The sequence below is a fragment of the Oscarella lobularis genome, chromosome 17 (genome assembly GCF_947507565.1).
Source record: "Oscarella lobularis chromosome 17, ooOscLobu1.1, whole genome shotgun sequence".
NCBI classification, from domain to species: domain Eukaryota; kingdom Metazoa; phylum Porifera; class Homoscleromorpha; order Homosclerophorida; family Oscarellidae; genus Oscarella; species Oscarella lobularis.
Genome location: NC_089191.1, coordinates 2,240,763 through 2,256,439, shown reverse-complemented (window position 1 = coordinate 2,256,439; position 15,677 = coordinate 2,240,763).

The following is a 15,677-nucleotide window of genomic DNA, read 5'->3' as shown; positions in this document are numbered from 1 at the left end:
CCCCAGGACAAATTGTCCCAGGACAAATTGTCCCCAGGACAAATTGTCCCAGGACAAATTGTCCTAGGACAAATTGTCCCCAGGACAAATTGTCCCCAGGACAAATTGTCCCAGGACAAATTGTCCCAGGACAAATTGTCCCAGGACAAATTGTCCCCAGGACAAATTGTCCCGAGGACAAATTGTCCCAGGACAAATTGTCCCAGGACAAATTGTCCCCAGGACAAATTGTCCCAGGACAAATTGTCCTAGGACAAATTGTCCCCAGGACAAATTGTCCCCAGGACAAATTGTCCCAGGACAAATTGTCCTAGGACAAATTGTCCCCAGGACAAATTGTCCCCAGGACAAATTGTCCCAGGACAAATTGTCCCAGGACAAATTGTCCCCAGGACAAATTGTCCCAGGACAAATTGTCCCAGGACAAATTGTCCTAGGACAAATTGTCCCCAGGACAAATTGTCCCCAGGACAAATTGTCCCCAGGACAAATTGTCCCAGGACAAATTGTCCTAGGACAAATTGTCCCCAGGACAAATTGTCCCCAGGACAAATTGTCCCAGGACAAATTGTCCCAGGACAAATTGTCCCCAGGACAAATTGTCCCAGGACAAATTGTCCCAGGACAAATTGTCCCAGGACAAATTGTCCCAAGACAAATTGTGCCAGGACAAATTGTCGTAGGACAAATTGTGTCAGGACAAATTGTCCCAGGACAAATTGTCCTAGGAAAAATTGTCCCAGGACAAATTGTCCTAGGACAAATTGTCCCCAGGACAAATTGTCCCCAGGACAAATTGTCCCAGGACAAATTGTGCCAGGACAAATTGTCCCCAGGACAAATTGTCCCGAGGACAAATTGTCCCAGGACAAATTGTCCCAGGACAAATTGTCCCCAGGACAAATTGTCCCAGGACAAATTGTCCTAGGACAAATTGTCCCCAGGACAAATTGTCCCAAGGACAAATTGTCCCAGGACAAATTGTCCCCAGGACAAATTGTCCCAGGACAAATTGTCCTAGGACAAATTGTCCCCAGGACAAATTGTCCCCAGGACAAATTGTCACAGGACAAATTGTCCCAGGACAAATTGTCCCAGGACAAATTGTCCCCAGGACAAATTGTCCCGAGGACAAATTGTCCCAGGACAAATTGTCCCAGGACAAATTGTCCCCAGGACAAATTGTCCCAGGACAAATTGTCCTAGGACAAATTGTCCCCAGGACAAATTGTCCCCAGGACAAATTGTCCCAGGACAAATTGTCCTAGGACAAATTGTCCCCAGGACAAATTGTCCCCAGGACAAATTGTCCCAGGACAAATTGTCCCAGGACAAATTGTCCCCAGGACAAATTGTCCCAGGACAAATTGTCCTAGGACAAATTGTCCCCAGGACAAATTGTCCCCAGGACAAATTGTCCCAGGACAAATTGTCCTAGGACAAATTGTCCCCAGGACAAATTGTCACCAGGACAAATTGTCCCAGGACAAATTGTCCCCAGGACAAATTGTCCCAGGACAAATTGTCCTAGGACAAATTGTCCCCAGGACAAATTGTCCCCAGGACAAATTGTCCCAGGGCAAATTGTCCCAGGACAAATTGTCCCAGGACAAATTGTCCCAGGACAAATTGTCCTAGGACAAATTGTCCCCAGGACAAATTGTCCCCAGGACAAATTGTCCCAGGACAAATTGTCCCAGGACAAATTGTCCCAGGACAAATTGTCCCAGGACAAATTGTCCTAGGACAAATTGTCCCCAGGACAAATTGTCCCCAGGACAAATTGTCCCAGGACAAATTGTCCCAGGACAAATTGTGAAGGACAATTTGTCCCCAGGACAAATTGTCCCTAGGACAAATTTTCCCAGGACAAATTGTCCCCAGGACAAATTGTCCCAGGACAAATTGTCCTAGGACAAATTGTCCCCAGGACAAATTGTCCCCAGGACAAATTGTCCCAGGACAAATTGTCCCAGGACAAATTGTCCCCAGGACAAATTGTCCCAGGACAAATTGTCCCAGGACAAATTGTCCCAGGACAAATTGTCCCAGGACAAATTGTGCCAGGACAAATTGTCGTAGGACAAATTGTGTCAGGACAATTTGTCCTGGGGACAAATTGTCCCCAGGACAAATTGTCCCAGGACAAATTGTCCCAGGACAAATTGTCCCAGGACAAATTGTCCCAGGACAAATTGTCCTAGGACAAATTGTCCCCAGGACAAATTGTCCCCAGGACAAATTGTACCAGGACAAATTGTCCCAGGACAAATTGTCCCCAGGACAAATTGTCCCAGGACAAATTGTCCCCAGGACAAATTGTCCCCAGGACAAATTGTCCCAGGACAAATTGTCCCAGGACAAATTGTCCCCAAGACAAATTGTCCCAGGACAAATTGTCCTAGGACAAATTGTCCCCAGGACAAATTGTCCCAGGACAAATTGTCCCAGGACAAATTGTCCCAGGACAAATTGTCCTAGGACAAATTGTCCCCAGGACAAATTGTCCCCAGGACAAATTGTCCCAGGACAAATTGTCCCAGGACAAATTGTCCCCAGGACAAATTGTCCCAGGACAAATTGTCCTAGGACAAATTGTCCCCAGGACAAATTGTCCCCAGGACAAATTGTCCCAGGACAAATTGTCCTAGGACAAATTGTCCCCAGGACAAATTGTCCCCAGGACAAATTGTCCCAGGACAAATTGTCCCCAGGACAAATTGTCCCAGGACAAATTGTCCTAGGACAAATTGTCCCCAGGACAAATTGTCCCCAGGACAAATTGTCCCAGGACAAATTGTCCCAGGACAAATTGTCCCAGGACAAATTGTCCCCAGGACAAATTGTCCCCAGGACAAATTGTCCCAGGACAAATTGTCCCAGGACAAATTGTCCCCAGGACAAATTGTCCCAGGACAAATTGTCCTAGGACAAATTGTCCCCAGGACAAATTGTCCCCAGGACAAATTGTCCCAGGACAAATTGTCCTAGGACAAATTGTCCCCAGGACAAATTGTCCCCAGGACAAATTGTCCCAGGACAAATTGTCCCAGGACAAATTGTCCCCAGGACAAATTGTCCCAGGACAAATTGTCCTAGGACAAATTGTCCCCAGGACAAATTGTCCCCAGGACAAATTGTCCCAGGACAAATTGTCCCCAGGACAAATTGTCCCAGGACAAATTGTCCTAGGACAAATTGTCCCCAGGACAAATTGTCCTCAGGACAAATTGTCCCCAGGACAAATTGTCCCCAGGACAAATTGTCCCAGGACAAATTGTCCCAGGACAAATTGTCCCCAGGACAAATTGTCCCAGGACAAATTGTCCTAGGACAAATTGTCCCCAGGACAAATTGTCCCCAGGACAAATTGTCCCAGGACAAATTGTCCTAGGACAAATTGTCCCCAGGACAAATTGTCCCCAGGACAAATTGTCCCAGGACAAATTGTCCCAGGACAAATTGTCCCCAGGACAAATTGTCCCAGGACAAATTGTCCTAGGACAAATTGTCCCCAGGACAAATTGTCCCCAGGACAAATTGTCCCAGGACAAATTGTCCTAGGACAAATTGTCCCCAGGACAAATTGTCCCCAGGACAAATTGTCCCAGGACAAATTGTCCCCAGGACAAATTGTCCCAGGACAAATTGTCCTAGGACAAATTGTCCCCAGGACAAATTGTCCCAGGACAAATTGTCCCAGGACAAATTGTCCCCAGGACAAATTGTCCCAGGACAAATTGTCCTAGGACAAATTGTCCCCAGGACAAATTGTCCCCAGGACAAATTGTCCCAGGACAAATTGTCCTAGGACAAATTGTCCCCAGGACAAATTGTCACCAGGACAAATTGTCCCAGGACAAATTGTCCCCAGGACAAATTGTCCCAGGACAAATTGTCCTAGGACAAATTGTCCCCAGGACAAATTGTCCCCAGGACAAATTGTCCCAGGGCAAATTGTCCCAGGACAAATTGTCCCAGGACAAATTGTCCCAGGACAAATTGTCCTAGGACAAATTGTCCCCAGGACAAATTGTCCCCAGGACAAATTGTCCCAGGACAAATTGTCCCAGGACAAATTGTCCCAGGACAAATTGTCCCAGGACAAATTGTCCTAGGACAAATTGTCCCCAGGACAAATTGTCCCCAGGACAAATTGTCCCAGGACAAATTGTCCCAGGACAAATTGTGAAGGACAATTTGTCCCCAGGACAAATTGTCCCCAGGACAAATTTTCCCAGGACAAATTGTCCCCAGGACAAATTGTCCCAGGACAAATTGTCCTAGGACAAATTGTCCCCAGGACAAATTGTCCCCAGGACAAATTGTCCCAGGACAAATTGTCCCAGGACAAATTGTCCCCAGGACAAATTGTCCCAGGACAAATTGTCCCAGGACAAATTGTCCCAGGACAAATTGTCCCAGGACAAATTGTGCCAGGAAAAATTGTCGTAGGACAAATTGTGTCAGGACAATTTGTCCTGGGGACAAATTGTCCCCAGGACAAATTGTCCCAGGACAAATTGTCCCAGGACAAATTGTCCCAGGACAAATTGTCCCAGGACAAATTGTCCTAGGACAAATTGTCCCCAGGACAAATTGTCCCCAGGACAAATTGTACCAGGACAAATTGTCCCAGGACAAATTGTCCCCAGGACAAATTGTCCCAGGACAAATTGTCCCCAGGACAAATTGTCCCCAGGACAAATTGTCCCAGGACAAATTGTCCCAGGACAAATTGTCCCCAAGACAAATTGTCCCAGGACAAATTGTCCTAGGACAAATTGTCCCCAGGACAAATTGTCCCAGGACAAATTGTCCCAGGACAAATTGTCCCAGGACAAATTGTCCTAGGACAAATTGTCCCCAGGACAAATTGTCCCCAGGACAAATTGTCCCAGGACAAATTGTCCCAGGACAAATTGTCCCCAGGACAAATTGTCCCAGGACAAATTGTCCTAGGACAAATTGTCCCCAGGACAAATTGTCCCCAGGACAAATTGTCCCAGGACAAATTGTCCTAGGACAAATTGTCCCCAGGACAAATTGTCCCCAGGACAAATTGTCCCAGGACAAATTGTCCCCAGGACAAATTGTCCCAGGACAAATTGTCCTAGGACAAATTGTCCCCAGGACAAATTGTCCCCAGGACAAATTGTCCCAGGACAAATTGTCCCAGGACAAATTGTCCCAGGACAAATTGTCCCCAGGACAAATTGTCCCCAGGACAAATTGTCCCAGGACAAATTGTCCCAGGACAAATTGTCCCCAGGACAAATTGTCCCAGGACAAATTGTCCTAGGACAAATTGTCCCCAGGACAAATTGTCCCCAGGACAAATTGTCCCAGGACAAATTGTCCTAGGACAAATTGTCCCCAGGACAAATTGTCCCCAGGACAAATTGTCCCAGGACAAATTGTCCCAGGACAAATTGTCCCCAGGACAAATTGTCCCAGGACAAATTGTCCTAGGACAAATTGTCCCCAGGACAAATTGTCCCCAGGACAAATTGTCCCAGGACAAATTGTCCCCAGGACAAATTGTCCCAGGACAAATTGTCCTAGGACAAAATGTCCCCAGGACAAATTGTCCTCAGGACAAATTGTCCCCAGGACAAATTGTCCCCAGGACAAATTGTCCCAGGACAAATTGTCCCAGGACAAATTGTCCCCAGGACAAATTGTCCCAGGACAAATTGTCCTAGGACAAATTGTCCCCAGGACAAATTGTCCCCAGGACAAATTGTCCCAGGACAAATTGTCCTAGGACAAATTGTCCCCAGGACAAATTGTCCCCAGGACAAATTGTCCCAGGACAAATTGTCCCAGGACAAATTGTCCCCAGGACAAATTGTCCCAGGACAAATTGTCCTAGGACAAATTGTCCCCAGGACAAATTGTCCCGAGGACAAATTGTCCCAGGACAAATTGTCCTAGGACAAATTGTCCCCAGGACAAATTGTCCCCAGGACAAATTGTCCCAGGACAAATTGTCCCCAGGACAAATTGTCCCAGGACAAATTGTCCTAGGACAAATTGTCCCCAGGACAAATTGTCCCCAGGACAAATTGTCCCAGGACAAATTGTCCCAGGACAAATTGTCCCAGGACAAATTGTCCCAAGACAAATTGTCCTAGGACAAATTGTCCCAGGACAAATTGTCCTAGGACAAATTGTCCCAGGACAAATTGTCCCCAGGACAAATTGTCCCCAGGACAAATTGTCCCAGGACAAATTGTCCCAGGACAAATTGTGAAGGACAATTTGTCCCCAGGACAAATTGTCCCCACGACAAATTGTCCCCAGGACAAATTGTCCCCAGGACAAATTGTCCCAGGACAAATTGTCCCAGGACAAATTGTGAAGGACAATTTGTCCCCAGGACAAATTGTCCACAGGACAAATTGTCCCAGGACAAATTGTCCCCAGGACAAATTGTCCAATTGTCCCAGGACAAATTGTCCCAGGACAAATTGTCCCAGGACAAATTGTTCTAGGACAAATTGTCCCCAGGACAAATTGTCCCCAGGACAAATTGTCCAAAGGACAAATTGTCCCAGGACAAATTGTCCGAAGACAAATTGTCCCAGGACAATTTGTCCTGGGGACAAATTGTACCCAAGAAAAATTCTGAATAAATGCAGAATTAATTCTGAATAAATGCAGAATTAATTTTGAATTAATGCAGAAGAAATGCCGAATTTATTCTGAATTAATGAAGAATTTATTCCGAATAAATGTAAAATTTATTCTGAATTAATGCAGAATTTATTCTGAATTAATGGAGAATTTTTTCTGAATTAATGCAGAATTTATTTTGCATTAATCTAGAATAATTTCTGCATTAATGCAGAATTAATTCAGAATTATTCAGAATTAATGCAGAATTTATTCTGAATTAATCTAGAATTTATTCTGAATTATTGCAGAATTTATTCTGAATTAATGCAGAATTTATTCTGAATAAATGCAGAAGGTATTCTGAATTAATGCAGAATTTATTCTGAATTAATGCAGAATTAATTCAGAATTTATTCTGAATTAATGCAGAATTTATTCTGAACTAATGCAGAATTTATTCTGAATTAATGCAGAATTTATTCTGAATAAATGCAGAATCAATTCTGAATTAATGCAGAATTAATTCAGAATTTATTCTGAATTAATGCAGAATTTATTCTGAATTAATGCAGAACTTATTCTGAATAAAAGCAGAATTTATTCTGAATTAATGCAGAATTTATTCGGAACTAATCCCGAATTTATTCTGACTAAATGCAGAATTTATTCTGAATTAATGCAGAATTTATTCTGAATTAATGCAGAATTTATTCTGAATTAATGCAGAATTTATTCTGAATAAATGTAGCATTTATTCTGAATTAATTCAGAATTAATTCTGAATTAATGCAGAATTTATTCTGAATTAATGCAGAATTTATTCTGAATAAATGCAGAATTAATTCTGAATTAATGCAGAATAAATGCGAAATTTATTCTGAATTAATGCAGAATTTATTTTGAATGAATTCAGAATTTATTCTGAATTAATGCAGAATTTATTCTGAATTAATGCAGTATTTATTCTGAATAAATGCAGAAGTTATTCTGAATTAAAGCAGAATTTATTCTGAATTAATGCAGAATTTATTCTGAATTAATGCAAAATTAATTCTGAATAAATGCAGAATTAATTCTGAATTCATGCAGAATTAATTCAGAATTTATTCTGAATAAATGCAGAATTAATTCTGAATTAATGCAGAAAAAATGCGCAATTTATTCTGAATTAATGCAGAATTTATTCTGAATAAATGCAGAATTTATTCTGAATTAAAGAAGAATTTATTCTGAATTAATGCAGAATTAATTTAGAATTTATTCTGAATTAATGCAGAATTTATTCTGAACTAATGCAGAATTTATTCTGAATTAATACAAAATTAATTCTGAATAAATGCAGAATCAATTCTGAATTAATGCAGAATTAATTCAGAATTTATTCTGAACTAATGCAGAATTTATTCTGAATTAATACAAAATTAATTCTGAATTAATGCAGAATTTATTCTGAATTAATGCAGAATTAATTCAGAATTTATTCTGAATTAATGCAGAATTTATTCTGAATTAATGCAGAACTTGTTCTGAATAAAAGCAGAATTTATTCTGAATTAATGCAGAATTTATTCGGAACTAATGCCGAATTTTTTCTGAATTTATTCTGAATTAATGCAGAATTTATTCTGAATTAATGCAGAACTTATTCTGAATTAATGCAGAATTTAATCTGAATAAATGTAGCATTTATTCTGAATTAATTCAGAATTAATTCTGAATTAATGCAGAATTTATTCTGAATTAATGCAGAATTTATTCTGAATAAATGCAGAAGTTATTCTGAATTAATGCAGAATTTATTCTGAATTAATGCAGAATTTATTCTGAATTAATGCAGTATTTATTCTGAATAAATGCAGAAGTTATTCTGAATTAAAGCAGAATTTATTCTGAATTAATGCAGAATTTATTCTGAATTAATGCAAAATTAATTCGGAATAAATGCAGAATTAATTCTGAATTAATGCAGAATTAATTCAGAATTTATTCTGAATAAATGCAGAATTAATTCTGAATTAATGCAGAAAAAATGCGGAATTTATTCTGAATTAATGCAGAATTTATTCTGAATTAATGCAGAATTAATTCTGAATAAATACAGAATTAATTCTGAATTAATGCAGAATAAAAGATCGTGAACTTACGTAGACAAGGTGCTTCAGCTTTCTTTTCAACATTCTATATTCTTTACGAGAGCTATGCTGCCATGAAGCATCCATGATCGTATGTAAGGTGAAGAAAACGACAGGCGCTCCGTCGTGAGTCGACGATACGTCGGCGATCGTTCTAAAAGATCGCTCGTACACCCCGAAACGCCATGACGACGAAAAACTTAGCAATAACCGTTCAGAAAGTGACGGAACACGACAAGAAGTCGATCAAGAACCTCAAACTCGCTCGCTAAGCGATACGATGCACTTGAGACGAACGACGAGCAGGGCTTTTCGAGTGTAACGCGCGCTAAAACATCGCGAAAAAATCTCACATTCTCTGAATAAACACAGAATTTATTCTGACTTAATGCAGGATTTATTCTGAATTAATTCAGAATTTATTCTGAATTAATTCAGAATTTATACTGAATTAATGTAGAATTAATGAAGAATTAATGAAGAATTTCTTCTGCATTAGTTCAGAATAAAATTCAGCATTAATTCAGAATAAAATCTGCATTAATTCAGAATAAATTCTGCATTAATTGAGAATAAATTCTGCATTAATTCAGAATTCATTCTGAATTAATTCAGATTTTATTCTGAATTATTGCGGAAATAATTCTGATAAAATGAAAAATAAATTCTAAATTAATGCTTAATAAATGCGGAATTTATTCTGAATAAATGCAGAATTTATTCTGAATTAATGCAGAATTAATTCAGAATTTATTCTGAATAAATGCAGAGTTAATTCTGAATTAATGCAGAAAAAATGCGGAATTTATTCTGAATTATTGCGGAAATAATTCTAATAAAATGAAAAATAAAGTCTAAATTAATGCAGAAAAAATGCGGAATTTATTCTGAATAAATGCGGAATTTATTCTGAATTTATGCAGAATATATTCTGAAATAATGCAGAACTTATTCTGAATTAATGCACAGTTTATTCTGAATTAATGCAGAAATTATTCTAGATTAATGCCAAATTTATTCTGAAATAATGCAGAATTTATTTTCAATTATTGCAGAATCAATTCTGAATAAATGCAGAATTAATTTTTAATTAATGCAGAATAAATTGAGAATTTATTCTGCATTAATGCAGAATTTATTCTGAATTAACTTAGAATTTCAAAGAAGAATTGTAGAAGGAAAAATTGCCCCAGGACAAATTGTCCTGGGAAGAAATTGTCCCCAGGAAAAATTGTCCTGGGGACAAATTCCAGGACAAATTGTCCGAGGACAAATTGTCCCAGGACAAAATGTCCCCAGGACAAATTGTCCGAGGACAAATTGTCCGTAGGACAAATTGTCCCCAGGACAAATTGTCCCCAGGACAAATTGTCACAGGACAAATTGCCTCAGGAAAAATTGGCCCCAGGACAAATTGTCCTGGGGACAAATTGTCACAGGACAAATTGCCTCAGGAAAAATTGGCCCCAGAACAAATTGTCCTGGGGACAAATTGTCCCAGGACAAATTGTCCCAGGACAAATTGTCCCCAGGACAAATTGTCCCCAGGACAAATTGTCCCCAGGACAAATTGTCCCAGGACAAATTGTCCCAGGAAAAATTGTCCGCAAAACAAATTGTCCCAGGACAAATTGTCCCAGGACAAATTGTCCCCAGGACAACTTGTCCCAAGAGAAATTGTCCCATGACAAATTGTTCCCAGGACAAATTGTCACAGGACAAATTGCCTCAGGAAAAATTGGCCCCAGGACAAATTGTCCTGGGGACAAATTGTCACAGGACAAATTGCCTCAGGAAAAATTGGCCCCAGGACAAATTGTCCTGGGGACAAATTGTCCCAGGACAAATTGTCCCAGGACAAATTGTCCCCAGGACAAATTGTCCCCAGGACAAATTGTCCCCAGGACAAATTGTCCCAGGACAAATTGTCCCAGGAAAAATTGTCCGCAGGACAAATTGTCCCAGGACAAATTGTCCCAGGACAAATTGTCCCCAGGACAACTTGTCCCAAGAGAAATTGTCCCATGACAAATTGTTCCCAGGACAAATTGTCCCAGGACAAATTGTTCCCAGGACAAATTGTCCTCAGGACAAATTGTCCCCAGGACAATTTGTCCCCAGGACAAATTGTCCGAGGTCAAATTGTCCCAGGACAAATTGTCCCAGGACAAATTTATTTGAGAGCCTGTGCTACTACTTGAGGCAATTTAGATTTAAATGAAAACATGTGCATTCATATAAGCCTGTGCATTCAAATGAAAGCCTGTGCATTCAAATGAAAGCCTGTGCATTCAAATGAAAGCCTGTGCATTCAATTGAAAGCCTGTGCATTCAATTGAGATCGTTTGCATTCAAATGAAAGCCTGGGCATTCAATTGAGAGCGTGTGCATTCAAATGAAAGCCTGTGCAATCAAATGAAAGCATGTGCATTCAAATGAAAGCCTCTGCATTCAAATGTAAGCCTGTGCATTCAAATGAAAGCAAGTGCATTCAAATGAAAGCCTGTGCATTCAATTGAGATCGTTTGCATTGAAATGAAAGCCTGTGCATTCAATTGAGAGCCTGTGCATTCAAATGAAAGCCTGTGCAATCAAATGATTGCATGTGCATTCAAATGAAAGCCTGTGCATTCAAATGAAAGCCTGTGCATTCAAATGAAAGCCTGTGCATTCAAATGAAAGCTTGTGCATTCAATTGAGAGCGTGTGCATTCAAATGAAAGCCTGTGCATTCAATAGAAAGCCAGTGCATTCAAATGAAAGCTTGTGTATTCAAATGAAAGCCTGTGCAATCAAGAAAGCCTGTGCAATCAAATGTAAGCCTCTGCATTCAAATAAAAGCCTGTGCATTCAAATGAAAGCCTTTGCATTCAAATGAAAGCTTGTGCATTCAAATGTAAGCCTCTGCATTCAAATGAAAGCCTGTGCATTCAAATGAAAGCCTGTGCATTCAAATGAAAGCCTGTGCATTCAAATGAAAGCCTGTTTTTTCAAATGAAAGCCTGTGCATTTATTTGAGAGCCTGTGCACTTACTTGAGGCCCTGTGCATTCAAATGAAAGCCTGTGCATTCAAATGAAAGCCTGTGCACTTACTTGAGGCCCTGTGGATTCAGTCGAACTATGCCTTATCTGAGGCATAAAAATGTTTTCAACCCTGCCTGAGCCTTTAGAAAATGGAAATTTTCGCGGCCCTTTCGTAATGCCTCTTTTTCATCTTTTGCGCATGGTAACTTTGTCGATTGTTTTTGCGCATCAAAACCTTGACGACCGTTTTTGCGCATCAAAACGCTTGCGATCGTTTTAGCGCATCAAAATTATTGCGATCGTTTTTGCGCATCAAAACCTTTGCGATCGTTTCTGCGCATCAAAACTATGGCGATCGTTTTTGCGCATCAAAACTATTGCGATCGTTTTGCGTATCAAAACTATTGCGATCGTTTTTGCGCATGAAAAACTACTCGCGCATCAAAACTTTTTGCGAACGTTTAGGCGCATCAAAACTTTTGCGATCGTTTTTGCGCGAATGATCCAATACTAAGAGAATTATAACTGTTAGTGAAACAGAATAGCTATTTTATTAATATCCTAATGGGGCCTCACTTTTCAAATCAAACTTTTTTGCTTGTTTTACGATGGGAATCAGTCGAGCGGTGTGTTATCTAAGGAAAAAAATGTTTTCAACGCTTCCTAAGCCTTCATAAGAGTAAAATTTTCGCGGCCCGGTTCCTAATGGGGCCCAATTTTTATGTAAAACATTTTCGCTTATTTTATGCTGGAAATCAGCCGAACGATGTTTTATCTGTTGCAGAAAAACGTTTTCAACGCTTTCTTAGCTTTTGTAAGAGTAAAATTTTCGCGGCCCGGTTCCTAATGGGGCCCCAATTTCTTCTGAAATTGTTTTTCTTATTTTACGCTGGGAATCAATCAAGCGATGTTTTATCTGATGCAGATAAATGTTTTCAACGCTTCCTTAGCCTTTAAAAGAGCGAAATTTTCGCGGCCCGGATTCTAATGGGGCCCCATTTTTATCTAAAACATTTTCGCTTATTTTATGCTGGGAATCATCCGAACGATGTCTTATCTCAAGCAGAAAAACGTTTTCAACGCTTCCTTAGACTTTGAAAGAGCCAAATTTTTGCGGCCCGGTTCCTAATGGGGCCCCATTTTCTTCTAAAATTGTTTTTCTTGTTTTATGCTGGGAATCAGTCCAGCGGTGTCTTATCTGATGCATAAAAACGTTTTCAACGCTTCCTTAGCCTTTGAAAGAGCCAAATTTTCGCGGCCAGGTTCCTAATGGGGCCCCAATTTTTCTGAAATTGTTTTTCTTATTTTACGCTGGGAATCAATCAAGTGATGTTTTATCTGATGCAGAAAAATGTTTTCAACGCTTCCTTGGCCTTTAAAAGAGCGAAATTTTCGCGGCCCTGTTCCTAATGGGGCCCCATTTTTATCTAAAACATTTTCGCTTATTTTATGCTGGGAATCATCCGCACGATGTCTTATCTCAAGCAGAAAAACGTTTTCAACGCTTCCTTAGACTTTTAAAGAGCCAAATTTCCGCGGCCAGGTTCCTAATGGGGGCCCCATTTTCATCTAAGATTGTTTCTCTTGTTTTACGCCGAGAATCAGTCGAGCGTTGTAAGAGATTGTTTGTCTGATTCCTAGCGTGAAATTAGCGAATATTTTTTAGATAAAAACGAGGCCCCATTATTAGGAACCGGTCCTTAAAATTTTGTTCATTTAAAAGGCAAAGGAAGCGTTGGAAACGTTTTTCTGCATCAAATAAAATCTTGTTAGACTGATTTCTAGCGTCAAATGTACTATTATTTTATAGACAAAAATGAGGCCCCATTAGGAACCAGGCCGCGACAATTTTTCATTTCATTAACCGTAAAGCAAAATCATATCTGAAGGAGCTGAAGGGGTCTGTCTGAAGGTTACTTTATTTATGATAAGCACGTGACTGTACAAGCAGTCAATAACCCGGACAACTGTAATATTAAAAAGCTTGATTCACTTACGGAAATACTGAAATAAAAATTTATTTGGTTGACTGGTGATGATGGTGCTGGTGGTGGAGGTGCTTAGTGGTGATGGAGGTGCTATTGGTGCTGGAGGTGATGATGATGATGATGATGATGATGATGATGATGATGATGATGATGATGAATTGATGATGGAGGAACCTAGCTACCTAACTACCTAGCTACCTACCTGACTAGTAATTTAATTATTTATTATTTATATAAGTTTAAATAATTAGTTATGTATTACCTTCTTTCTTGGCCCGATGACGATGAGGCGGCTGCGTCGTCTTCGCGTCTGCCAAGAGATGAAAAAAATAATAACATTTGCTACGTAGAAAAACGCGATCTTAGGCTGCAGTCGTCTTGAGGCGCTGGCGTCGTCCTTCGGCGGCTGCGTCGTCTTCGCGTCTGCCAAGAGATGAAAAAAAATAATAACATTTGCTACGTAGAAAAACGCGATCTTAGGCTGCAGTCGTCTTGAGGGGCTGGCGTCGTCCTTCGGCGGCTGCGTCGTCTTCGCGTCTGCCAAGAGATGAAAAAAAATAATAACATTTGCTACGTAGAAAAACGCGATCTTAGGCTGCAGTCGTCTTGAGGCGCTGTCGTCGTCCTTCGGCGGCTGCGTCGTCTTCGCGTCTGCCAAGAGATGAAAACCAATTAATAAAATTTGCTACGTACAAAAACGCGATCTTAGGCTGCAGTCGTCTTGAGGCGCTGGCGTCGTCCTTCGGCGGCATCTTGCATCCAACCTAAATCTCAAAAGAAGCCAGCAAGGGAAAAAACAAACGGTCCATACAGATACCTCTAGTGTTGACGGCTTCGTCCACATCCGTCGTCTTCATCCGTCGTCTTCATCCCCACGTCTGCATCTAAAACTCAAAAAAGAGCAAGCATGGGGGAAAATGTGGGCGTTATATACAGATACCTCGTGTCTTCGTCCCCATCCTCCACTTACCAGTCCTGCGACGACTTTGACGGGGCGTAGCACTCTTCCTCCGCGTCGGTGACGTCCTGCCAAAGGAAAAATGAATTAGAAAAATGACGTCAAAAATTTGATTGATTCAATGCTGATATAGTACATATTATTATTTATTTATTTATTCCTCTAATTCCTCTACCCTAACTGCCTCTAAAATAAAGATGATAGATGATGACGTGGAGATGACGTGTAGATGACGTGTAAATGACGAAAATGACGTGTAAATGACGAAAATGAAGTGTCAATGGAGAAAATGAAGTGTAAATGGCGAAAATGAAGTGTAAATGGAAAAGGTAGAAGAATGAAGTGCAATAAATGGAGTGAAGGCTGCTAAATGAAATAATGACAGGTGGAAGGTGATCTGAGTGGGAGGTCCACTGTCAAACAAAAATCTGTCTTGACATTGACAGACATGTACCTAAAAACGGGCAACAGTTAAGATAGATGCAATAATTAAATGACCGTCACAATCCACGTGACTTACTGACGAGTCTCCTCCCCCCGCTCGCTCGGAGGCGGGGTCAAGCTGCGAACACAAACGAAAAATCGCCTTACTGTCGAGGCTTACCTAAACTCGCCACGCACACTTCCCGAGCATCATCGCATCTTCAGCTTCTCCGATTCAATGATTGCAGAGAGCCTAAAAGGAGACCCCTCTCGATAAACGATAGTACGAGACGTAGACGCTGCTAAGAGACGCGCGCGGAGCAGCGAACGTCGCGAACGACGCACTGAGCGACGCACGTGGCGAAGAAAAGCCCTCGCACGCCTCTAAAAAACACCAGACGAAGCACAAACCTGCAGGCGTGACGACAGGCTGCGTGCGTGGCGACAGGCAGCGTCCGTTCGCCTTCCGATCGAGCGAGAAGCGAGCGAGGAATCCGCGTGGCTGCTGCTCCGCTATCTGCACGAATGATG